This window comes from Staurois parvus, unplaced genomic scaffold (assembly GCF_062004578.1).
Source record: "Staurois parvus isolate SC_StPar_1 unplaced genomic scaffold, SC_StPar_1.0 ptg000575l, whole genome shotgun sequence".
Classification (NCBI taxonomy): domain Eukaryota; kingdom Metazoa; phylum Chordata; class Amphibia; order Anura; family Ranidae; genus Staurois; species Staurois parvus.
In genome coordinates, this window is record NW_028318371.1 from 8,730,649 (window position 1) to 8,758,540 (window position 27,892).

Below are 27,892 nucleotides of genomic sequence, written 5' to 3' on the forward strand. Positions count from 1 at the left end.
GCTGAGTGGGTTCAGGGATGGATGGAGGTGAGTGGGTTCAGTGATGGGTTGAGTGGGTTCAGGGATGGATGGAGTTGAGTGGGTTCAGTGATGGGCTGAGTGGGTTCAGGGATGGATGGAGGTGAGTGGGTTCAGTGATGGGCTGAGTGGGTTCAGTGATGGATGGAGTGGGTTCAGTGATTGGTGGAGTTGAGTGGGTTCAGTGATGGGCGGAGTGGGTTCAGTAATGGGTGGAGTGATGGTTACAGTGGAGGGTGGAGGTTGCTATGAGGCCATCATGGGGTTAATGGTTGCTCCCAGCAGCAGATTGTCAGTTGAGGGGTTATGGAGTGATGGCACCAGGCGGGCAGGTTGCGGTTGGTTGGGGGATCAGTGATGTCAGTGTTTGTCCCCAATCAGGCGGCCAGTGAAGGAGGGGGGATGGGGAGGGGGGTGCAGTGATCAATCCATAGTGGAGATCAGGCAGCATTGCACAGGAATGGGCCTCCCTGGCCTCCCTATAGGTGTGCATGCTGCTTGTTCATTCCTGCCGGCCGCTGGGTGGTGTGTTAGCTGCCACTTTGTATCATCAGGGCCCTCAATGCTGGGCCTCTTCATCCCCCTGTCCTCTATGCTGCACAATGGCATATAAAAGCCTCTTCCCTTTCTTAGTCCTGCATCACAAGGTGTGAAAAGTATTCCTCTTCTTGTAGAAACAGAAATGCAGAAACAGCGTCCTCAGCCCTTTTCCAAAAACGCACGGCATTGACCAGCACGGTGCCTTAAAAATGCAGCTAGGCTCACACCTTTGCATGTTGGGAACACATTCAAAATCGCACACCTTCCTGAAAAGCACAGAAATTCGCTGCCTTTCAGCAGACATGTGACGGTGTCATTAATTGTTGATGGCACCACCACACATCTGCTAACAGAAGCGTTTTAGCCCGTGCCAAACCGCATGGTCCTGCAGCACTGCGATTCGGTGTGGCAAGTTTTTGAAAAAGGGTCAGGGGCTTCTTTTCTGTGTTTCTTACATTTTGAACTAGCTTCACACTTACACGGTGCGGGAAATGCTGTGATCCCTGTGCGTTTCACACGCCGCCCGCAATCACACTGCCCTTGCAATCAATACATAGTCAACGACACCCCAAAACGCAGGTCACAAGTGCTGTGCGTTTGCCTCAGGATACAAACTGACCATGCGATCCGGATGTACGGGGTGTACGGAATGTACGGGGTGTACGGAATGTATGGGGTGTACGGGGTGTATGGGATGTACGGGGTGTACGAAATGTATGGGGTGTACAGGATGTATGGGATGTACGAAGATGTATGAGTTGTAGGAGGATATACAGGGTGTACGGGATGTAGGGGGTGTAGGTGATGTATGGGGTGTAGGGGATGTACAGGGTATATGGGATGTAGGGGGTGTACGGGGTGTAGGGGATGTACGGGGTATGCAGGATGTAGGGGTGTATGGAGTGTAGGGGATGTATGGGATGTACGAAGATGTATGAGTTGTAGGAGGATGTACGGGGTGTACGGGATGTAGGGGGTGTAGGTGATGTATGGGGTGTAGGGGATGTACAGGGTATATGGGATGTAGGGGGTGTATGGGATGTAGGGGGTGTACGGGGTGTAGGGGATGTACAGGGTATGCGGGATGTAGGGGGTGTATGGAGTGTAGGGGATGTATGGGATGTACGAAGATGTATGAGTTGTAGGAGGATATACGGGGTGTACGGGATGTAGGGGGTGTAGGTGATGTATGGGGTGTAGGGGATGTACAGGGTATATGGGATGTAGGGGGTGTATGGGATGTAGGGGATGTACAGGGTATGCGGGATGTAGGGGGTGTATGGAGTATAGGGGATGTATGGGATGTACGAAGATGTATGAGTTGTAGGAGGATATACGGGGTGTACGGGATGTAGGGGGTGTAGGTGATGTATGGGGTGTAGGGGATGTACAGGGTATATGGGATGTAGGGGGTGTATGGGATGTAGGGGATGTACAGGGTATGCGGGATGTAGGGGGTGTATGGAGTGTAGGGGATGTACGGGGTGTAGGGGATGTACAGGATATACAGTCAAGCAGATATTCTGACAGGAAGCTTCAATAAACTATCACAGCACTCCACAGCGCCCCACAGCTTCATGGTAGTTCATTGAAAACTACAAGCTGACAGCTGCTAAGGCTGCTGGTACTTGCAGTTCATTCATTCTCGGAAGTCTGTGAATGAATGATGCAGCCTCGTGGGCGGAGCCCCGTATGGCCACGCAGTTTTCAAATTTGACAGATACGAGTAGCCTTCTCCCCGTTTTATCTGTCAGAGGGAGGGGGAGGGGGGGGCAGCAGGCAGTGGCTGTGGCTATGGGAACATATTACATGCTCCGCCCTTAGGGCGAGTTCACACTATAGAAACGCTGCCCAGATGCATTCTGGATGCATTTTTGCATGCGCGTTTCTGACACATGCACTGAAGTGAGACTGAAACAGCAGCTTCTCAAGGAAAGGTCGGGATTTTAGCCCATTTCTGTAGTTGTTCAACCATTGTGATTATATATTATCAATGTATAAAGGAATATTTTTGTTCCTGTCTTGTTGGTGCGTTCATATTTTTTTTTCGGCCTCATTTAACAATCAGTAACTGTCATGGTTGTTATGGAGTGGGCGGCCACCGTATCCTTAACAACCAGCAACTGTCATGGTTGTTAAGGAGCGGGCGGCTGCTGGCATCCTTAACAACCAGTAACTATTATGGTTGTTAAGGAGTGGGCGGCCACCGTATCCTTAACAACCAGTAACTGTCATGGTTGTTAAGGAGTGGATGGCTGCCATATCCTTAACAACCAGCAACTGTCATGGTTAAGGAGCGGGCGGCTGCTGTCGTCCTTAACAACTAGTAACTATTCTGGCTGTTAAGGAGTGGGCGGCCACAGTATCCTTGACAACCAGTAACTGTCATGGTTGTTAAGGAGTGGGCGGCCACAGTATCCTTAACAACCAGCAACTGTCATGGTTGTTAAGGAGCGGGCAGTGGCTGGCATCCTTAACAACCAGTAACTATCATGGTTGTTAGGAAGAGGGTGGCTGTTTGGCGTCCTTAACAACTGATGGGGCCGCAGCTGTCAGCGGAGTCATACACACTGAAAGCATTAATAAATAAACATTACCATTGTGAGTGAAAACAAATAAACAACACAAAACTATTCCCTCATAAAATAAAAACACCAAAGACAGAATGCAGGGGGCCAAAATAGGAGATAATAATAATAATAATTACACCGGCAAACACAAATCTCCGGAGTATAATAATATTAATAATATAACTAAGTAATAATAATTATGATAATAGTAATATAATGACAATAATATAACAACACAAGCAATGACAGTAATAATAAGGATAACAATGATGATAAGTGGAGCTCCACCCAAAAGGGGAAATTCCGCTTTAACGACTTGTCCCCCACTCCCCAATTTCGACAAGTATCCGCTCCCACTTCGGCTCCGACTGCCTAGGCAATCGGAAGTGGAAGTTCTCCTCCCCCTCGCATATGTGCAGTGGGCACCCGGCTGTGGTGAGGACACCGTGGGACTGAGGGACAGGTAAGTGGCTGTTTTTTTAAAAGTCAGAAGCTACAGTTTTTGTAGCTGCTTTTATTTTTTTCACTGTAGACTGGAGCCCCGCCTTAATGATAATAATAATAATAAAATAATGTCCATCATAACAATAATAATGACAAAGATAATAATAATAAACATGATAACAATCACAATGATGATAAGAATAATGTGAATTCTTCATGCCCCCCCCTCGGATATCTCTACATAGACTATATTGCCAAAAGTATTGTCCCCGACCTCCCAATCATGTGATTCAGGTGTTCCTATCCCCTCCATGGCCACAGGTGTATACAATCATCCCCTAGGCATGCAGACTGCTTCTACAAACATTGGTGAAAGAATGGGTCGCTCTCAGGAGTTCAGTGACTCCAAGCGTGGTCCCGTGATAGGTGGTCACCTGTGCAATAAGTCCATCCGTGACATTTCCTGGCTACTAAATATTCCACGCTCAACTGTTAGTGGGATTATAACAAAGTGGAAGCAACTGGGAACAACAGCAACTCAGCCACCAAGTGGTAGGCCACGTCACATGACAGGGCGGGGTCAGCGCATGCTGAAGCGCACAGTGCGCAGAAGTCGCCAACTGTCTGCAGAGTCAATAGCTAAAGACCTCCAAACTTGGTGTGGCCTTCAGATGAGCCCAACAAAAGTGTGTAGAGAGCTTCATGGAATGGGTTTCCATGGCCGAGCAGCTGCATCCAAGCCTTCCATCACCAAGTGCAATGCAAAGCGTTGGATGCCGTGGTGTAAAGCACGCTGCCACTGGACTCTAGAGCAGAGGAGACGTGTTCTCTGGAGTGACCAATCATGCTTCTCTGTCTGGCAATCCGATGGATTTCTCTGGGTTTGGCGGTGGCCAGGAGAACGGTACTTGCCTGACTGCATTGTGCCAAGTGTAAAGTTTGGTGGAGGGGGGATTATGGTGTGGGGTTGTTTTTCAGGGGTTGGGCTTGGCCTCCTAGTTCCAGGGAAGGGAACTCTTAAGGCGACATTTTGGATAATTTCATGCTCCCAACTTTGTGGGAAGAGTTTGGGGATGGCCCCTTCCTGTTCCAACATGACTGCCCACCAGTGCACAAAGCAAGGTCCATAAAGACATGGAGGAGCCAGTTTGGGGTGGAGGAACTTGACTGTCCTGCACAGAGTCCTGACCTCAACCCCATAGAACACCTTTGGGATGAATTAGAGCGGAGACTGTGAGCCAGGCCTCCTCCCCCGACATCAGTGCCTGACCTGACAAATGTGCTTCTGGAAGAATGGTCCAACCTTCCCATAGACACCCTCCTAAACCTTGTGGACGGCCTTCCCAGAAGAGTTGAAGCTGTTATAGCTGCAAAGGGCGGGGCCAACTCAATATTGAACCCTACGGACTAATGCAGGCCCCTCCCACCAGCCATGATCTGCTTGCATTGCATAGAGAGGCATAGAGACCCAGTGATGACATCGCTGGGTGTACAATTAAGGGTGTAATGATGTTTAGAATTGTCATTATGATGATGAGATGGGAAAGGAGGAACCAGGGAAGGTCATACCCGGAGCAGACTCAACTTCAGCTGTAAAAGCTGGCAATGAACGGGTTAAAGATGGGAAAATCCGGCAGAGAAAGGGTTAAATCCCCTCTATGGGACGGTGAAGAGGACCCCGGGGAAGGATCAGGGGGTGAAACATGTCAGGCTGTCTTCGCCGGCCGGTGATGGGAAGTTGGGAGGATACAATGTGACAAGTGCGCGGTCCCGCCCCTCGGGGGAGGAGCCAACACATCCGCAGGGATGCCGGGGATGCGCCGATCAGAGGAGCCGGGGATGGAGCAGCCGGAGGATCGGGGGACGCTCGGGGAGGCGAGGAGATCCGGGGGGAGCTGATCGATCGATCCATGGATGGATTAATACCGAGCGCAGCATGAGAGATCCGGGACTATTCACCTCCCTGGTGAGTACCTACCTTTCCTTATAATGGCCACCTACAGGCACATACCTACCACCCCCCATCATAATGCCTACCCATAGACACCTACCTACCACCCCCCATCATACTGCCCACCCATAGACACCTACCTACCACCCCCCTAGAGACACCTAACTACCACCTCCCCATCATACTGCCCACCCAGAGACACCTACCATCCCCCCATCATACTGCCCACCCATAGACACCTACCTACCACCCCCATCATACTGCCCACCTATAGACACCTACCTACCACCCCCCCATCATACTGCCCACCCATAGACACCTACCTACCACCCCCATCATACTGCCCACCCATAGACACCTCCCTACCACCCCCATCATACTGCCCACCCATAGACACCTACCATCCCCCCCCATCATACTGCCCACCCATAGACACCTACCATCCCCCCATCATACTGCCCACCCATAGACACCTACCATCCCCCCATCATACTGCCCACCCATAGACACCTACCTACTATCCCCCACCCCATCATACTGCCCACCCATAGACACCTACCTACCACCCCCAACCCATCATACTGCCCACCCATAGACACCTACCTACCATCCCCCCATCATACTGCCCACCCAGAGACACCTAACTACCACCCCCCCATCATACTGCCAACCCAGAGACACCTAACTACCACTCTCACCTCCCCCCCACCCCTACCTACTACTCCCAACATACTGCCCACCCATAGACACCTAACTACTACTCCCATCATAGTACCCACCCATAGACACCTAACTACTACTCCCATCATACTACCCACCCATAGACACCTAACTACTACCCCCATCATACTACCCACATATAGACACCTAACTACTACTATCACCCCCCACCTCTACCTACTACTACCCCCATCATACTGCCCACCCATAGACACCTAACTACTACCCCCACCATATTGCCCACCCATAGACACCTAACTACTACTATCACCCCCCACCTCTACCTACTACTACCCCCATCATACTGCCCACCCATAGACACCTAACTACTACCCCCACCATATTGCCCACCCATAGACACCTAACTACTACTATCACCCCCCACCTCTACCTACTATTACCCCCATCATACTGCCCACCCATAGACACCTACCTACTACTACCCTCATAATACTGCCCACCCATAGACATCTACCTACTACTACCCCCATCATATTGCCCACCCATAGACACCTACCTACTACTACCCTCATAATACTGCCCACCCATAATCATCTACCTACTACTACCCCCATCATACTGCCCACCCATAATCCTCTACCTACTACTACCCCCATCATACTGCCTATGCATAGACACCTGCCTATTACTACCCACCTATAAGCACCTACCTACTACTACCCCCACCATACTGACCACCCATAGACACCTACCTACTACAACTGCCCACCCATAGACACCTAACTACTACTCTCATCATTCTGCCCACCTATACACACCTACCTACTACCCCCATAATGCTGCCCACCCATAGACACCTACATACTACCCACACCATACTGCCTACCCATAGACACCTAACTACTTCTGCTGCCCACCCATAGACACCTAACTACTACTCTCATCATTCTGCCCACCTATAGACACCTACCTACTACTACTGCCCACCCATAGACACCTAACTACTACTCTCATCATTCTGCCCACCTATAGACACCTACCTACTACCCCCATAATACTGCCCACCCATAGACACCTACCTACTACTACCCCCGTAATACTGCTCACCTATAGCCACCTACATACTACCCACATCATACTGCCCACCCATAGACACCTACCTACTACTACCCACCCATAGACACCTACCTACTACTACCCACCCATAGACACCTACCTACTACTACCCACCTATAGACACCTACCTACTACTCTCATCATACTGCCCACCTATAGACACCTACGTCCCTTCATCATACTGTTCACCTATACACAGCTACCTGATCCCAACAGATTGTCCACCTATAGACACCTACCCGTCCTTATACTCTCCACCTATAGACATCTACCTGATCCAAACAGACTGCCTAACTATAGAGACTTACCTGTTCTCATAATACTGTCCACTCATAGACACCTACTCCCATTTATCTTACTGTCCACCTATAGACCCCTACCTCTGTTCATCATAATGTCCACCTATAGACACCTACCCCCATTTATCTTACTGTCCACCTATAGACACCTACCTCTGTTCTTCATATTGTTCACCTATAGACACCTACCTTATCTCATCATACTGTCTAATCATAAACACCTTTCTGAATTCAGTATTCTGACCACCCATTGACACCTACCTGGTCTCATCATACTGTCCACCCACAGGCACCTACTTACCATCGTCATACTGCCCACCTGTAGACACCTACCTCCACCCCTCCTTATTATTTGCCCAAGCTCACAAATGCCTACTTGCCCCCTCTCTTCACTGACATAAATGTCACCAACCTGGCCCCTTATATAGTAGAGACACCTGTCCCCCTCCTCCTTACTGTCGTGTCTCTGGAAGGATTCCTACCTGAAAGCAGTAAGAGATACTGACTGATCACCTACCTGTCCTGTGGTGGAACATGGAAACCTACTACCCCCCCCCCCCCCATCATTGTAGCCAGAGAGACACTAACTTCCCCCAGTAATGGAGAATGACCTATCCTTGTCTACCTTGTTTTCTTCATGACCCCCATTATTGTCATCTATGGCTCCCTCCGTTCTACATAGTCTTCTTGACTCAGGTCATCCCATTGGATGCGTCATCAGTGTATATCATCCATAGAATCCATGTGCTTTGCCCCATCATCTTGTAGAAAAGCCCCAGGATACTTCATATAGTACATCTATACGGGACCCTTCCCCCTTACAACCCCCAATGGTCCCTATCAATGACATCATCCATAGGACCCATCTACTGTACTTTGTCTTCCTATAGAACAGACCCAGGTCACCCCAGATCTGTGACCCCCTTCCTATATAATATCCTATAGAGTGCCTGGTGCACCCTATCATCATACATCATCCATAGAACCCATCCGCCGTACATCATCTTCCTATAGAATAGACCCAGGTCACCCTAGATCTGTGACCCCCTTCCTATATACTATGATCCTATAGAGTGCCCAGTGCTCCCTATCATTGTACATCATCCATAGAACCCATCCGCCGTACATCATCTTCCTATAGAATAGACCCAGGTCACCCTAGATCTGTGACCCCCTTCCTATATACTATGATCCTATAGAGTGCCCAGTGCTCCCTATCATTGTACATCATCCATAGAACCCATCTGCCGTACATCGTCTTTCTATAGAACAGACCCAGGTCACCCTAGATCTGTGACCCCCTTCCTATATAATATGATCCTACAGAGTGCCCAGTGCTCCCTATCATTGTACATCATCCATAGAACTCATCCATTGTACATTGTCTTTCTCTAGAACAGACCCAGGTCACCCTAGATCTATGACCCCCTTCCTATATAATATGATCCTATAGAGTGCCCAGTGCTCCCTGTCATTGTACATCATCCATAGAACCCATCTGCCGTACATCGTCTTCCTATAGAACAGACCCAGGTCACCCTAGATCTGTGACCCCCTTCCTATATAATATGATCCTGTAGAGTGCCCGGTGCTCCCTATCATCATACATCATCCATAGAACCCATCCATTGTACATTGTCTTCCTCTAGAACAGACCCAGGTCACCCCAGATCTGTGACCCCCTTCCTATATACTATGATCCTATAGAATGCCCGGTGCTCCCTATCATCATCCATCATCCATAGAACCCATCCGCCGTACATCATCTTCCTGTAGAAGTCATGCAGGTCACACAGTAGGATAAATCAATGTACGCCTTCTGTCTAATATCTGTGTGCCTGTAGGCTGGCCGAGTGCCGAGAACATCGTATAATCCCCTATGATACATCATTGGATTCTGTATATGAAATATGATGGTGTCAGACACATTGCTGATAATAAGTCCCATGGTACAGGTGTATAGATCTCTGTATGTGACATATATACTGTATTATAGAAGGAACATCAAGTACAATGTACATGATAAGCCCAGGTACAGGTGTACCCTTTTCTGTATGTGCTGTGATGTACAGTATATACTGTATTATAGAAGGATTGTACTGAGCACATTGTAGATAATAAGCCCCCTGGTACAGAAGTATAGATCTCTGTATGTGACGTATATACTGTACTATAGAAGGAACATCCGATACATTGTAGATAATAAGCCCCCTGGTACAGAAGTATATACTGTACTACAGAGGGAACATCCGATACATTGTAGATAATAAGCCCCCTGGTACAGGTGTATATACTGTACTATAGAGGGAACATCCGTTACATTGTAGATAATAAGCCCCCTGGTACAGAAGTATAGATCTCTGTATGTGACGTATATACTGTACTATGGAAGGAACATCCGATACATTGTAGATAATAAGCCCCCTGGTACAGAAGTATAGATCTCTGTATGTGACGTATATACTGTACTATAGAAGGAACATCCGATACATTGTAGATAATAAGCCCCCTGGTACAGGTGTATATACTGTACTATAGAGGGAACATCCGTTACATTGTAGATAATAAGCCCCCTGGTACAGAAGTATAGATCTCTGTATGTGACGTATATACTGTACTATAGAGGGAACATCCGATACATTGTAGATAATAAGCCCCCTGGTACAGGTGTATAGATCTCTGTATGTGACGCATATACTGTACTATGGAAGGAACATCCGATACATTGTAAATAATAAGCCAGTTTACAGATGTATAGATCTCTGATGTGTTTACTGTATTATAGAAGGAGTGTCGGACACAATGTAGATAATAAGCCCCCCAGTACAAGTATATAGATGTATATAGGTGTTATGAGGTATACATTTTATAATGAGTGTTGGGCACATTGTATATTAATAAGCCCCCTGGAACAGGTATATAAAGTTCTGTATGTCCTTTATTGGATGTATATACTGTATTATATAAGGAATGCTATACACAATGTTGATAATAAGCCCCCTTTACAGATATATAGATTGGATGTATATACTGTATTATATAAGGAGCGCCGTACACAATGTAGATAATAAGCCTCCTGTACAGGTATATAAAGTTCTGTATGTGCTTTATTGTATGTATATACTGTATTATAAAAGGAGTTTCGTGCACATTGAAGATAATAAGCCCCCTGTACAGGTATATAGATTGGATGTATATACTATATTATATAAGGAGCTCCGTACACAATGTAGATAATAAGCCCCCTGTACAGGTATATAGATTGGATGTATATACTGTATTATATATATAAGATGTGCCCGGACACAATGTAGCTAATAAGCCCCCTGGAACAGGTATATAGGTGTCATGTATATACTGTATTATATAAGTAGCGCCGTACACAATGTAGATAAGTCCCCTGTACAGGTATATAGATTGGATGTATATACTGTATTATATAAGGAGTGTCATACACAATGTAGATAATAAGCCCCCTGTACAGGTATATAGGTGTGATGTATATACTGTATTATATAAGGAGCGTCAGACATTGTAGATAATAAGCCCCCTGTACAGGTATATAGGTGTGATGTATATACTGTATTATATAAGGGGTGCCATACACAATGTAGATAATAAGCCCCCTGTACAGGTATATAGATTGGATGTATATACTGTATTATATAAGATGCGCCGGACACAATGTAGCTAATAATCCCCCTGGAACAGGTATATAAAGATCTGTATGTCCTTTAATGTATGTATATACTGTATTATATAAGGAGCGCCGTACACAATGTAGATAATAAGCCCCCTGTACAGGTATATAGGTGTGATGTATATACTGTATTATATAAGGAGCGCCGTACACAATGTAGATAATAAGCCCCCTGTACAGGTATATAGGTGTGATGTATATACTGTATTATATAAGGGGTGCCCTACACAATGTAGATAATAAGCCCCCCGTGCCGGTATATAGATGTGATGTATATACTGTATTATATAAGGGGTGCCATACACATTGTAGATAATAAGCCCCCTGTACAGGTATATAGGTGTGATGTATATACTATATTATATAAGGGGTGCCGTACACATTGTAGATAATAAGCCCCCTGTACAGGTATATAGGTGTGGTGTATATACTGTATTATATAGGGAGCGCTGTACACAATGTAGATAATAAGCCCCCTGTACAGGTATATAGGTGTGATGTATGTACTGCATTATATAAGGAGCTCCGTACACAATGTAGATAATAAGCCCCCCGTGCCGGTATATAGATGTGATGCATATACTGTATTATATAAGGAGCTCCGTACACAATGTAGATAATAAGCCCCCTGTACAGGTATATAGATTGGATGTATGTACTGCATTATATAAGGAGCGCTGTACACAATGTAGATAATAAGCCCCCTGTACAGGTATATAGGTGTGGTGTATATACTGTATTATATAGGGAGCGCTGTACACAATGTAGATAATAAGCCCCCCCGTGCCAGTATTTATAGTTGCTGTATGTACTGTATGAGTGTATTGGGTGTGGGTTGTGTTAGCGCTTTGCGACAATCCGCTCCTCGCTTGGCGTGACGTGTGTGATGTCATTGGAGGATGTTGGCACCCCGTCTCAGGTTGTTGTCCTGCCAGGTGTAATTATATCCTACCAGATAGTGGCGGCCGCGCCAGCGTTCTATTCCTCAATAACCCGCCGACGTTGCCAACGCATGTCCCAGAGGGACTACCAACACCTCTCCAATTCTCCGCCGACCCTGCTGGGTGTTTATATCTCAGTCTGCCATCTGTACCCCCCAGTCCCTGTTCCATGGTTGAGGCTGGCCGCACACGGCGGCAGATGCTGCAGAACCTCTTCCCTGTACGTCACATCTGTCAGTATGTGGAATGCTCAGTCTTGGGTTGGCATCCTGGGCGCCTGGTGGTGGGCCAATGCATCCCGCGTTGTAAGTGGCGGCGTGCATTAGTAACAGATGTGTTTTGCGTGCGCTCGGATGGCGATTTACGTTTTTACACTCGCCTCTATGGATAGGCACGCTTTTCCTCTTAATAGGGTGATTCATCAAATCCACAATCGCCACTGAGGTTTGCATAAACGGAAGGAATCTGCGCTAATTAACCCTTTGAGAGCAGCCTCGGCTCTGCGGCAGTTCCTGCTGTGCAGATTTTGCCTTCCAAGTTTGGTGTTGCGTTCACAAAATAACGCAACCGCATCAGATCTCTGCTGCATTGAAGTCCGTGTTACACTCCGTGCCGAAGAAAGGTGCGAGCGCTGGCTTGCGACAATGCCCGCCGCCCCAGGGACTTCGATGTGGGTCAATATTAAAGCAGCACTCTAGAGAACACTACTGCATCTGGTACCTGTACGGGGTTAATACCTGGAATGATATTATTCATTGTACAAATTGAATTTCACATTTACATGCAGGCCAAGCTGCCCAGCAAAAGTGCTAGTGGCTGGGGTTGGGACAAACCATGAGACAGTGCCGGGGGACCAACTAATTACAATAGTCAGATTTTGGCCATGGGATTTAAGCCTTGTGTAACTCCCTCTAGGTAAGCTAGATAGGATTTTTATGAGAGGCTGGGCAGCAGCCTGGGATGAGTCGGCCTGAGAGTGAGGTAGTGAGTTCACCTCAGGACAGGCTGGGAGGCTCTACAGGTCAGGGCTTCTGGAGCCCTCCCACCTTCCCAGAAACTTTGAGAACATTCTACAAGAGGGGTGGAGGAGAGGAGGAAGTCTAGATCTGCATGTTTGAGGGACCTTGGCCAAACCCCAGGCAGGAGGCCGGGCATGGTGAGCGGAGGACAACCCTTAAATGTGACAGAGCCTGAGGAGCAGTGGGCAGAGTCGGGTGGAAGATGGATTGAGAGAAGGCTTGAGTGTGGAACCTGAGAGGGGGCCCCAGGGAAGGGGACCTACCTACAGGCTGGTTGCTGGACAGGAGGATCTTCACTGTTCCACTGTCTCCTAGGGAGGACGGCCTGTGCAGCAGGGAAGGAGCCAGCCCAGTGTAAGGCCTGAAAGCAGCTACCAAACCACCATGTGGACAGGACAGTGTGAGTACTTCTACACCCCATGGGCCAGATATAGGGAGAGGTCAGTCAGCTGCAAGACCCAACTAGTTCTCATCCGGGACGACTTCACTGTTAGATCTTGGAATCTCTTGCCCAGGGATACCCTCAGTGCAGCCGGGTGAAGGAGGAAGGATTCATCTGGGGACTGAGGAGGTACATCAACGGGACTTCAGTGCTCGTAAAAAGACAGTTGCAATTTTTGATCCATGTTTTTGTACAGTATTGTTGCTAAGACATTTGTCCAAGTTTTGCAGTTCCTTGGGCATCCCTTATACCCCTAGACGCCACCCCGCATACCCCTAGACGCCACCCCGCATACCCCTAGACGCCACCCCGCATACCCCTAGACGCCACCCCGCATATCCCTAGACCCCATCCTGCATACCCCATCCCACATATCCCTAGACCCCATCCCGCATACCCCTTTCGATCCCATCCCGCATACCCATAGACCCCATCCCGCATACCCCTAGACCCCATCCAAGTTGTTAATCCCTTAATAAAAACAACAGCTCAAGGACTGTTTACTGAATCTGAATGTCCAAGTGTGGAAGATGTGTGTTGCCTGGCTGTGCAGAGCTTAGGGGGACCCAAACAAATCTAGCGGCCCTTCAGAGGGTAGCGCTACACTTGTATTACAAAGGAAAAATAAAACCCATTTCTGCAATTGCTTAAGGCGGAATGATATATAATATTGGTATAAATGGTGTCTGTCTGCCAGAAGCTGCCCAGAAAGATGGCATGTTATGGTGCGTACAGTACTGGTGTGAACGGGTCTGCAGTGTGTAGAAGTATACTCCAGGAATAATCGCCTGTTTTTCAGCTGCTACAATGAATTTATGGCATTTGTGTTCTCCTGTTTCGGCAGGTGTGTGCGGAAATACTCCTTCTGTTAAGGGGGTTTTGGCCCCGAACACGGATCTCAAATACAGATCTAAATAATCCGTGTGCATGGGCAGAGAGCGGATCTCGGAGGGCGAAAAAAACATGTGCCTCTGAATGCCATCTACTGCTGTCCACTGACACACCGCCGTCCACTGACACACCGCTGTCCAGTACCACTGCCATCTACTGACACCCCTTCTTCTACTAACATACTGCTGTCCAGTACCACCACAGTCTACTGACACACTGCCTTCTACTGACACCCCTCCATCTACTGACTTACTGCTGTCCAGTACCACTGCCATCTACTGACACACCGCCATCTACTGACCTATTGCTGTCCAATACCACTGCCACGTACTGACACACTGCAATCTGCTGACACACTGCTGTTCAGTACCACCGCCATTTGCAGACACACCACCACCTACTGTCACACTGCTGTCCAGTACCACTGCCGCCTACAAACACACTGCCATCTAATGACACACCGCTGCACAGTACCACTGCTGTCTACTGACACACTGCCATCTACTGACACACCACTGTGCAGTACCACTGCCACCTACTAACACACTGCCATCTACTGAAACACCACTGCGCAGTACCACTGCCACCTACTGACACACCGCCATCTACTGACATACTGCCGTTTACTGACACACTGCTGTCCAGTATCTCTGCTGTCTACTGACCTACTGCTATTTACTGACACACTGCTGTCCGGTACCACCGCCATCTGTCACACCACTGTCCAGTACCACCACAGTCTACTGACACACTACCATCTGCTGACACACTGCTGTCCAGTACCACCGCCATCTACTGACACACTGCCATCTACTGACACGCTGCTGTCCAGTACCATCGCCATCTACTGACACGCTGCTGTCCAGTACCACCGCCATCTACTGTCACACCGCTGTCCAGTACCACTGCCGCCTACTGACACACCACCATTTACTGACACACCGCCATCTACTGACACACTGCTGTACAGTACCACTGCCACCTACTGACACACCGTCATCTACTGACATACTGCCATCTACTGACACTGCTGTCCAGTACCCCTGCCATCAATTGACACACTGCTTCCTACTAACATACTGCTATTTACTAACACACTGCTGTCCAGTGCCACCACTGTCTACTGACACCACCATCTACTGACACATTCCTATGCAGTACCACTGCCGTCTACTGACACACCGCCATTTACTGACACACTGCTGGCCAGTACCACTGCCCTCTACTAACATACTGCCACTTACTGACACACTGCTGCCCAGCACCACTGCCATCTGACACACTGCCCTCTACTGACATACTGTCATTTACTGACACACTGATGTCCAGTACCACCACCGTCTACTGACACACCACTATCTACTGACACTGCTATCCAGTACCACTGCCATCTACTGACACACTGCCATTTTACTGGCACACAGCTGTCCAGTACCACCGCCATCTACTAACTCACCACTATCTACTGGCACTGCTATCCAGTACCACTGCCATCTACTGACATACAGCCATCTACTGACACACTGTTGTCCAGTACCACCGCCATCTACTGATACACCATCATTTACTGACACACAGCTGTCCAGTACCACTGCCATCTACCAACACACTGCTGTTTACTGACCCACTTTCATTTACAGTTCACTGTTGTCCAGTACATCTGCTATCTACTGACACACTGTCATTTACTGACACACTGCTGTCCAGTACCACTGCCATCTACTGACACACTGCTATTTGTGATACACTGTCATTTACTGACACAAATCTGTCCAATACCACTGTCATTTACTGACACACTGCTATTTACGACACACTGTCATTTACTGACACACATCTGTCCAATAACACTGACACACTGCTATCTGCTATCCAGTACCACTGCCGTCTACTGACACACCACCATCTACTTACACACTGCCATTTACTGACACACTGCTGTCCAGTACCACTGCCGTCTACTGACACACTGCTATTTACGACACACTGCCATTTACTGACACACTGCTGTCCAGTACCACTGCCGTCTACTGACACCACCATCTACTTACACACTGCCATTTACTGACACAATGCTGCTGTCCCCTGATGTTCTGACTTACACTGTTTGTATTCTAACATAGTGCCCCCCACTGACAGAGCCGTCCTCTCATACGGTGACACACACTGACACAATGTCCTAGTCGGGAAGGATTGGCAGGCCTTTAGATGGATATATTTGCAGAACCACAAAATGATTGCCATGTATTTGTAGTCGATCCTTCTACACCCCGATCTCCACCACTGTCAGTGCGCTCTCCATCAGGCTGTGTGGGGTCACCCTTAAAGTACATTGATTGTTAAATCTCGCTTGAACCGACAGAGCAAACATTCCTTTTATTGTCTATGAAGTCTTCAGACAAAAAGATGTCGTCATTTTCACCTGTGTTCCTTTTTAAGAAAAGTAGCATTGCTTTATTTTATTTTTTATTTTTTCATTCCATCAATTGTTCCATTTACAATGACACTAAAATGCTGTTTCTGGTACAAAGCACAGAAAAGCTATTTTGCAAATGAAAAAAATGTTATTTTTCTTAATTGTTCACATTTTATATTTTCTTGCTTTGTGACTTTTAAAAAAAAAATGTAACGATCAAAATGAATGAAAATTTCAAAATAAAAAAATGAAAAATGATCTGTAGAAAAAAAATAGAAATAAAAAAAAATAATGAGCAGAAAAATAATAGCCAAGTGGAGAAGGGAATAAAGGAGGGAATCAAGGCTGATTACTGTTAATAAGGGGTTAAATAGGAATAATTTTTAAAAGGTTTTAGTTTTTATTTATTTATGTAACATTCACATCAAAGACCACACATTTGAATACAATAGTAAATACAATGTAACAATACACCGTTACATTGCATTTACTCAATGGCAGGTAGACTTATTAAGTTTTATCTCCTGCCTTTAAAGTGTTACTAAACCCCCAGCAGTACAATCAGTCTGTAGATGCAGCAAAGCATGCTTGTTATACTCACTGTGGAACCTAAGGGGTTAATCCTCTGCATTGTGTAAAAAGGCTGTTTGATCCTGTCTTCTCTGATCCTCCCCTTCTTCTGTCCCCAATCCATCTGCTGATAATATAGAGCCCTAAGAGACACCCTGTACTTCCTGAGTTTGGTGTGTATTGCTAGATCAGCACAGCACACTGTCCAGACAGAGTTCAGGGGTCATGCAGCCTCAAAGGACAGCCAGATATGATCCTCCCCATCTTCCAGTGCCCCCCTCTTATCTCCTGATAAGATATATCATGTGGAGACATTCTGCACATGCTCAGTTTGGTGTGTATTGCTAGAGAGGTTTTTTTTTTTTTTTTTTTTTGGGAGAGAACATGTGATCAGCACAGGGCCAATCAGCACTGTCCAGACAGAGGGTCAGGGGTCCTGCATCCTCCTAGAGCAGAAAGAAAACTCTTCCTACAAGCTTTAACCAGTGCTCTGCTAAAGTCACAAGACTGTTATATACTGCTGAAGATGAAAGGTATTTAGCCATTTATATGTACTAAAATAATTGCATTTCCATGTTGTGTGTACTGTGGGAGAGCGGATATAGTGAATGCAGGGTCCGGGGAGAGCGGATATAGTGAATGCAGGGTCCGGGGAGAGCGGATATAGTGGATGCAAGGTCCGGGGAGACCGGATATAGTGGATGCAGGGTCCGGGGAGACCGGATATAGTGGATGCCGGGTCCGGGGAGAGCGGATATAGTGGATGCCGGGTCCGGGGAGAGCGGATATAGTGAATGCGGGGTCCGGGGAGAGCGGATATAGTGAATGCGGGGTCCGGGGAGAGCGGATATAGTGAATGCGGGGTCCGGGGAGAGCGGATATAGTGAATGCGGGGTCCGGGGAGAGCGGATATAGTGAATGCGGGGTCCGGGGAGAGCGGATATAGTGAATGCGGGGTCCGGGGAGAGCGGATATAGTGAATGCGGGGTCCGGGGAGAGCGGATATAGTGAATGCGGGGTCCGGGGAGAGCGGATATAGTGAATGCGGGGTCCGGGGAGAGCGGATATAGTGAATGCGGGGTCCGGGGAGAGCGGATATAGTGACTGCGGGGTCCGGGGAGAGCGGATATAGTGACTGCGGGGTCCGGGGAGAGCGGATATAGTGAATGCGGGGTCCGGGGAGAGCGGATATAGTGAATGCGGGGTCCGGGGAGAGCGGATATAGTGAATGCGGGGTCCGGGGAGAGCGGATATAGTGAATGCGGGGTCCGGGGAGAGCGGATATAGTGAATGCGGGGTCCGGGGAGAGTGGATATAGTGAATGCGGGGTCCGGGGAGAGCGGATATAGTGAATGCAGTTTAGTAACACTTTTAGGACCGGTTCACGCTATAGAAATGCAGCTCAAATGCGTTCCGGATGTGTTTCTGCATGCACATTTTTGACACGTTTAGGTGCATTTTTGATGCATTCCAGTTCATTTTTTCCCTCTTTTTCCTCAAATGAAATAAGGATTAGTGCACTCCAGTGCATTTTTGATGTGGTTTACTGCATTCCAGTGCAGTTCTGTGCAGAAAAAAATGCAGCCTGTTCTGCTTTTTTTTTTTTTTTCTTTTTTCTGCAACCGGAACGCACTGGAACTGCAAGCACTGATGTGAACTACGACAATGACAACCATATCACCTATTTCTGTGCGTTTTGGATGGAGAAAAAAAACAAATGAAATGCATGTAGTGTGAACTGGCCCTAAATTCTGAAGTGGTTCGGCATTGCACAAAGGATGAGGAGAACCAAGAAAGTGGGATGGTTTAGGTGAAGTTTAGCCAAAGTTCTCATTTTTCCTTTGGTTTGAGGACGCAGGCCACATCAGAGGTGTCAGTGGGCCACGGGTTGAGCCCCCCCTGATGTAGATGATCGGAATTGAGAATCAAAGGATAGTTGAATTTGTAGACCTCTGAAGATTTCGAAGTTGGGAAATTTGTACTGTTCCCAAAAAGTAGGAGATGACTTCAGGGTGGTAGAGGAGGTCAAATGATGCAGCCTGTTGAGGTTCAAGGTTGCCCATACCGGAAATGCCGGGTAGAATGATGGGTGCTTGAGGAAAGAGAGAAGCTCCATGTGAGGAGCAGGGGAGGACTGACAACTTATGGGGCCCCCGGGCAATAGGAGATCATGGGGCTCCTGTGCCCTTGACCACACTCAAAGCACTCCCAAAAAAGCCTATAAAAAAGGTACCAAGGGCATTTCTTGGGGCCCCCTACTGACGCCGGGCCCTTGGGCAGTGCCCGAGTGCTCGAATGGTCAGTCCACCCCTGGTGAGGAGAGGGCAGCCCAGAGAAGCCACAAAGCCTGTCCCACAGACTGAGGAGATGAGGGGGACTGGACTGGTCACACTTTTCTAATCCGGTGGCTTAGGATGATGTCTAGAGTGAGAGGGTCCCAGTCTGCAGTCTCCAAGACCACTCTTGTTTAATGTATTATTTTGTCGGTCGTTGTACAGACTATGGTGGGCTATCTAAAAAGAGAGCCCAACACCAACTGTTTATTTGTTGGCTCCTCTGTACAAAGAACTTCCGACAAAAGGGGTTCGTCCCTTCTCTGATGCTAAGCAGTGTGTGGAGTCTGATCTCTCCTGCTATTTTTAGGTCCAATTTCAATGTCACAGTAAAAGAAAAATCGATGGTTTTGCTTCAAACTCACCATCAGCTGGATGTATGTGATACAAATGAGCTATTCGCAATGCATATCTTTTAACTTATTCCAGTGGTCTCCAAACTGCGGCCCTTTGCTTATCTGGCTCTTGGGGTAATATTCCCCCGTAGCAAACTTGCTCATCAGAGTTGGAGCGGAGTTCTCCTTCAACCATTTTTTCTCTTTTATTCGAGATATTTCTCATTCCTCAGCCTCATTTCCTACCCCCCTGCAGTCCTGAGCGGCAAACGTTATCTCCTGACAGATGGTGTGGGTCAACCAGGTTAAGACATCCCTGGTTTGGTGCCAGTTGTCTGGGGAAACATGTAACCTTTCTCACCTACGTCTGATAAGGCAGCATTTCTCAGAGAATTGGGAAGCACTGACCCCAAAACTGTGTAAGCCCCCACATCATAAAACAGATAATAGCTTCTCTCCCGGACTTAAAAGAGAATTGAACATTCCTCAGGTCAACTGTGTGTTTCAAGTCATGGATTATGAAGCTGTTAGTTTTAACTGAGTTTCCCACTGACCACTCCCAAAACGTGTAGTCAGAGCCCCCCTCCCCTTTGAGAGGGACTTTTAAGAAGAGACAAGCTAGTTTAAGTTTTAAGACACTCAGATCTCCCAGCGAACATTGTAACAAAAGGAGCTTGAATCTGCAAAACCAAGGCAAGGCATGTAACTTAACCCTGTAATCTCCTTCCTATTATCTTGCTGCTGTGTCTTTATATACATATATATATATATATATTTTTGTGACATATCTTTGTAAATATTTTATTGCACCTGTTTGACTCTTTTAGTAATAAATCTTTCTTTCTGAAAGTGTTAAACTGTTTTTAAGCGCTTACCTGCAATTCACGAATTCCTGCCTTTTGAAGAGACGCTATTGTGTTTGTTTTCTCCCTGCCCAATTGACCATATTGGACAGGTGACTTTTCAATCATTATAGTGTATTTCTGACAGAGTCCGTCTTCTCTGTACATTTCAAGACAGTGGTGGCAGTGTGAAGGGTTAGTGGTGTAATTAACCTGACCCAGTAGCAAGCACATTCAGGCTGCAGGCACCGATTGTAGCCCATTAGCTGGACAATCGCTGTGCAGGGTGCAGCTGGGTGGGGCCTTGTTACGCATGTCACACCGCGGTTTTAGATCGGCCGGTCCTTCGGTCACGAGTTTGGTGAGAAGGTCTGGGGTCTGATGCCGTGGGCGTGACGTATTACTGTTCGTCCCGGTCGTGCGATTGTCGCATGTTGGTGGCGGCGATCGTGGATCCGTGACACCCCCCACTGTTGGAAACAGGGGAGAATGGTTCCTGCCACTGACCCCAACAATGGGGGCATTATTTCATCCTTTTGATAGCAACAATGGGGCACTATTCCTCCAACTGGTACCAATGCTGGGGCATTATTACTCCCATTGACACCAATCCGTCCACTGTCACCAATGATGGGGAAGGATTCTTCCCACTGACACCAATGGTGGGACACTCCTCCTCCCATTGATACCACTGATGGGACACCATTTCTCTCAATGGCAAGAATGATGGGGCACTATTTCCCCCACTGACACCAATGATGGAATACTATTCCACCACTGATACCAATGATGGGGCACTATGCCTCCCACTAATAGCAATGATGGGACACTATTCCTCCCATTGAGAGCAATAATGGGGCACCATTTCCCCCACTGAAACCAATGATGGGGCACTATGCCTCCCACTAATAGCAATAATGGGGCACTATGCCTCCCATTGAGAGCAATGATGGGGCACTATTCCTCCCATTGAGAGCAATGATGGGGCACCATTTCTTCCACTGGCAGCAATGATGGGCCACCGTTTCTCCCACTGACGCCAATGATGGGCCACCATTTTTTCCACTGATGCCAATGATGGGCCACCATTTTTCCCACCAATGATGGGGCATTGTGCCTCCCACTGACACCAATGATGGGGCACTATACCTCCCAGAGATGCCAGGACATTTTCTTCTCCCACTGGCCACAGCCTGGTCCCCCTAAAGTCTGAAGGGCAGTAAACTGGCCTTTCTTTCTGTTCTGGGCCATAATGGGGAATCCGTCCTGTATACCGATGAATGCAGTAGTATTGCATGTTCTGGGTCCCTGCACACAGCTGCGTTGTGGTCGGTATTCCCGTGTAGCTTTGGGTTCTGTAAATCTGTGTCTGACTTTGTTGGTATTGTACATGGGACATGTATGTCAGAATAACTGAAGGCCGCCGCTTCTTACATGTACATGATCATCCCCTCCCCTGACCCTGAACGAGTCGTTTACTTGGCAGTGGTTTAGGCACAGACGTAGAACGACCTTGGCCTTTATTCGTTCAGAATGTGCGCATCTCAAATCTGTATGAACATACACAGATATGATGCGCTGTGGACGGCTTTTTGCCGCAGGATCTCCTGCCCTTCTCCCAGCACAATCCCCTGCAAATGTCTGTTCCTTAACCCCTTCACACCTAACGGTGCAACAAATCTTAATGCCTAAGTCAAATTTTACAACTGCCCCAAAATAGTGAAAAACAGTAAAAAACAAACCCAAACTTTTTTTTAAATTTAGCTGTGTGTTTCTTGTTACTACCATAACCTACCACCAAAGAACAACCCAAAATAAATTCTCCTGCTCCTGACGATTGCGGCGATGCCACATGTGTGTATGTTATTTGTTCCCACAGTACAGCGCAGAAACAGTAGTGCGCATTTGTTTTTGTACACTGACACTGATACCAATTAAAAAAAAACAAAAAAAAAAACACTGACCTTGACCTGTGACCCTGGCCTTTGACATTTTATCTTTGACCCTGACCCACACACTAACCCTGGCACTGAACTAGATCAAACCTTGATCTAGGCATTTTTTTTCTTTTTTTCTTTTCTTTTTTAATATATATTTATTATCAAAGAAAAAATGGCCCAAAATAGTAAAAAAAAATCATAGTTTAAAATGTAGCTGTGTGTTTCTTGTTACTACAATAACCTACCACCAAGGAACAACCCAAAATACATTCTCCTTCTTCTGATGATCACAGCGATACCACATATGTGTATGTTGTTTGTTCCCACAGTACAGCGCAGAAACAATAGTGCCCATTTTGTTTTTGTACACTGACACCAATTGAAAAAAAAAACACTGACCTTGACCTGTGACCCTGGCCTTTGACATTTGATCTTTGACCCTAAGCTTGACCCATATACTAACCCTGGCACTGAACTAGATCAAACCTTGATCTAGGTATTTTTTTTCTTTTCTTTTTTTAATATATATTTATTTATTATCAAAGGAAAAATTGCCCAAAATAGTAAAAAAAAAAAATAATTTTTAAATTTAGCTGTTTGCTTTGTTACTACTATAACCTACCACCAAAGAACAACCCAAAATAAATTCTCCAGCTCCTGACGATCTCAGTGATACCACATATGTGTATGTTATTTGTTGTTTGTTCCCACAGTACAGTGCAGAAACAATGGTGCACATTGTTTTTTGTTTTTGTATACTGATACCAATTGAAAAAAAATAAAAAATAAAAACAAAAAAAAAAACTGACCTTGACCTGTGACCCTGTCACGGTGTAAGGTCAGGTTCAGAGACCAGTTGCTATAGCAGTAAAAGGCTTACCTGGAACCAGCAGGATAGGTACACCAGCGGATCCCCCTGGGAATGACGCAGGCTCACCTGAGGTGCGGGGTCTAAGTATTAACCGGTATTCACCAGAGCTCCTAATGGTGGAGATGGATTGGGCTGCGTGTTAATACCAGGTCGCAGATCTCAGGATCACCCCACCAGGGAATGAGCAGACTGGGAACCAATAGCGGATCAACAGGTTAGGGATCAGACGAAAGCAGAGTCGGTCACAAGCCAAGGGTCGGTCACAAATGGTAGCAGATCAGTCGTGGTCAGGAACAAGCCAAAGGTCAGTAGCGGAGGTGTAGACAGCAGCAGGAACAGTAGCAGGATATTGGCTGGAAAGGCACAATAATCTGGCAAGGAGGAAGTCCAAGGACATGGCTTATATAGGAAGTTCATGGGAGGAGCAAGGAGTTCAAGGTTCAAAAGCAAACAAGGCACAAGGCAGGATTATCCAATAGATGAGGCAAAGTGTTGTCCAGCATCCTAGGTAGCTCAGTGAGTAGAGTTACTGCCTGACACAGTAGAAGTCCCAGGTTCAAGTCCAGGCCCTGACAGACCCTGGCCTTTGATATTTGACCCTGACCTTGACCCATACACTAACCCTGGCACTGAACTAGATCAAACCTTGATCTAGGTACTTTTTTTCTTTTCTTTCTTTTTTTTAAATATATATTTATTTATTATCAAAGGAAAAATGGCCCAAAATAGTAAAAAAAATAAATAAATAATTTTTAAATTTAGCTGTGTGCTTTTTGTTACTACCATAACCTATCACCAAAGAACAACCCAAAATAAATTCTCCTGCTCCTGACAATCGCAGTGATACCACATATGTGTATGTTATTTGTTGTTGGTTCCCACAGTACAGCCCAGAAATAGTGTGCATTTTTGGGTTTTTTTTTACCTAAAACACACCGATACCAATTAAAAAAACAAAATTCTGACCCTTTGACCTTGTCCTGTGACCCTGGACTTTGACCTTGACCTTTTGACCCTGCCCCAAACACTAACCCTGGCACTGAACTAGAGCAAACCTTGATCTAGGTATTTTTTTCTTTATTATATTATTATACAGTATTTATATAGCATCAAAAGGTTTGCTCAGCGCTGCACATATATTTATTTATTTATTATCAAAGGAAAACTGGTCCAAAGTAGTAAAAAAAAAAAAAAAAAAATCATATTTTTAAATTTAGCTGTGTGTTTCTTATTACCACCATAACCTACCACCAAAAAACAACCCAAAATAAGTTCTCCAGCTCCTGACGATCGCAGCGATACCACATATGTGTATGTTATTTGTTGTTTGTTCACACAGTACAGCCCAGAAACAATAGTGCGCATTTTGTTTTTTGTTTTTGTACACTGACACTGATACCAATTGAAAAAAAAAAATAAAAACAAAAAAAAACACTGACCTGTGACCCTGGCATTTGACATTTGATCTTTGACCCTGACCTTGACCCATACACTAGCCCTGGCACTGAACTAGATCAAACCTTGATCTAGGAATTTTTTTTCTTTTATTGTTTAATACATATTTATTTATTATCAAAGGAAAAATGGCCCAAAATAGTAAAAAAATAAATAAATCATATTTTAAAATTTAGCTGTGTGTTTCTTGTTAATACAATAACCTATCACCAAAGAACAACCCAAAATAAATTCTCCTGCTCCTGACGATCGCAGTGATACCACATATGTGTATGTTATTTGTTGTTTGTTCCCGCAGTACAGCAGTACAGTCCAGAAAAAATAGTGTGCATTTTGTTTTTTGTGGGGGGGGGGGGGGGTTTACACACACACTGACACAGATACCAATTGGGAAAAAAAAAATCTTGACCTTGACCTGTGACCTTTGACCCTGCCCCAAACACTAACCCTGGCACTGAACTAGATCAAACCTTGATCTAGGTATTTTTTTTCTTTATTCTTTTCTTTTTTTAATATATATTTATTTATTCTCAAACTGGCCCAAAATAGTAAAAAAAAAAAAAAATTTTTAAGTTTAGCTGTTTGCTTTTTGTTACTACTATAACCTACCACCAAAGAACAACCCAAAATAAATTCTCCAGCTCCTGACGATCTCAGCGATACCATATATGTGTATGTTATTTGTTTCCACAGTAGATCCCAGAAAAAATAGTGTGCATTTTGTTTTAGGTAAAAAAACTAAAAATTAAAAAAAACCCCAAAAAACAAAATGCACACTATTTTTTCTGGGCTGTACTGCGGGAACAAACAACAACTAACATACACATATGTGGTATCACTGCGAACGTCAGGAGCAGGAGAATTTTTTGGGGGGTTGTTCTTTGGTGGTAGGTTATAGTAGTAAGAAGAAACACACAGACTTTAAAATATATATATTTTTTCCACTATTTTGGGCCAGTTTTCCTTTGATAATATATAATAAAAAAATAAAGAAAAAAAATACCTAGATCACGGTTTGATCTAGTTCTGTGCCAGGGTTAGTGTTTGGGGCAGGTTTAAAGGTCAAGGGCAAAGGCCAGGGTCATAGGACAAGGTCAAAAGGTCAGGGTTTTTTTAAAAATTGGTATCAGTGTTAGTGTGTTTTAGGTAAAAAAAAACAAAACACACACACTGACACTGATACCAATTTAAAAAAAAAAAAATCCTTTTTGACCTTGTCCTGTGACCCTGACCTTTGACCTTTTACGCTGCCCCAAACACTAACCCTGGTGCTGAACTAGATCAAACCTTGATCTAGGTATTTTTTTTTCTTTTCTTTTTTTATCTTTTTTTTATTTTATTGTTTTTTTTACAAACCATTGTTTTTGTTTTTTCTCTCTGCAAGGAAAGGGGGAGAGAGAGATATACAATGTATCTATTTCCTCCGTTCAAGAGTGACTGATCAGTATGATAGCCAATCGGAGGCTATCATAGTGATAATGTGACCCAGAATCAGGAGTCCCGGGTCCCAATCGTTAGAACAGGACCCGGGGCTCTCAGTGACACCGCGGTCTCTGTGCTGGGAGAGCGCCGCACAAAGACAGATACGCAAATATGCGGCCCCATGGAAAAAAGCGCAGTTCTGCGAGGCCACATATTTGTGTGACGTCGACGCCAAGCTGGCCATACACCTATAGATTTTCGTTGGGGACTTTGGCCTCAAGAATATTCGTTTTGATTTTCTAATCGTTCGTGGCGGTGAAATCGATGGTCATTTTCAACAACAGTGACGGGAAAATTTGAAGGGGAAGGAAAACTATTGTCGACCAAATGAATTTTCGACCAATATATGTGGTTAAAAGCACAAGACAATTTTCGAATGACATTCGTCCATTCACTGAATGTTCAAAGAATTTTCGTACAACTTTTCTTTAGAAAATTCTTGTCAGAAAATCTACACGTGTATGGCCAGCTTTAGTCCAATACATTTATGTCTTAGGCTGGCCATACACGTGTAGATTTTTGGATGAGAATATTTATAAGAAAAGTGTACGTAAAATCCTTTGAACATTCGATGAATGGACGAATATCGTTCGAAAGTTGTCTCTTGCTTTTAACATTCGACTTTAAAATGAATGTCATTTCTGAACGATAAGCACATCCACTGGTTGAAAAATTCTATTTGATCGAGAAAAATTTTCCTTCCCGCCTCTTTGAATTTTTCCATCACTGCTGTCAAAAATGTACATCGATTTGACCCCCGCTAAGGAATAGAAAATCAAACGAATATTCTTGAAATGCAAATTCCCAAATGAAAATCTATACGTGTATGGCCAGCCTAAGACATTAATGTATTGGTCTAAAGCTGGCCATACACGTGTAGATTGTTGGACGAGAATATTCGGAAGAAAAGTCGTACGTAAAATTCTTTGAACATTCGACGAATGGACGAATGTCGTTTGAAAGTTGTCTTTTGCTTTTAACATTCGACTTTAAAATGAATGTCATTTCTGAACGACAAATACATCCACTGGTTGAA

At 45.7% G+C, this 27,892-nt stretch overlaps 1 protein-coding gene across 1 annotated transcript in view; it reads left to right on the forward strand.

Moving 5' to 3' along the window:
- The first annotated feature begins 5,389 nt into the window (after nt 1-5,389).
- LRRC24 (leucine rich repeat containing 24) overlaps nt 5,390-27,892 on the forward strand; it is a 230,166-nt gene continuing 207,663 nt past the window's right edge. Inside the window, exon 1 of the mRNA XM_089692105.1 lies at nt 5,390-5,538. The gene's annotated coding sequence lies outside the window, so the exon portion shown is untranslated. The remainder of the gene's footprint in view (nt 5,539-27,892) is intronic.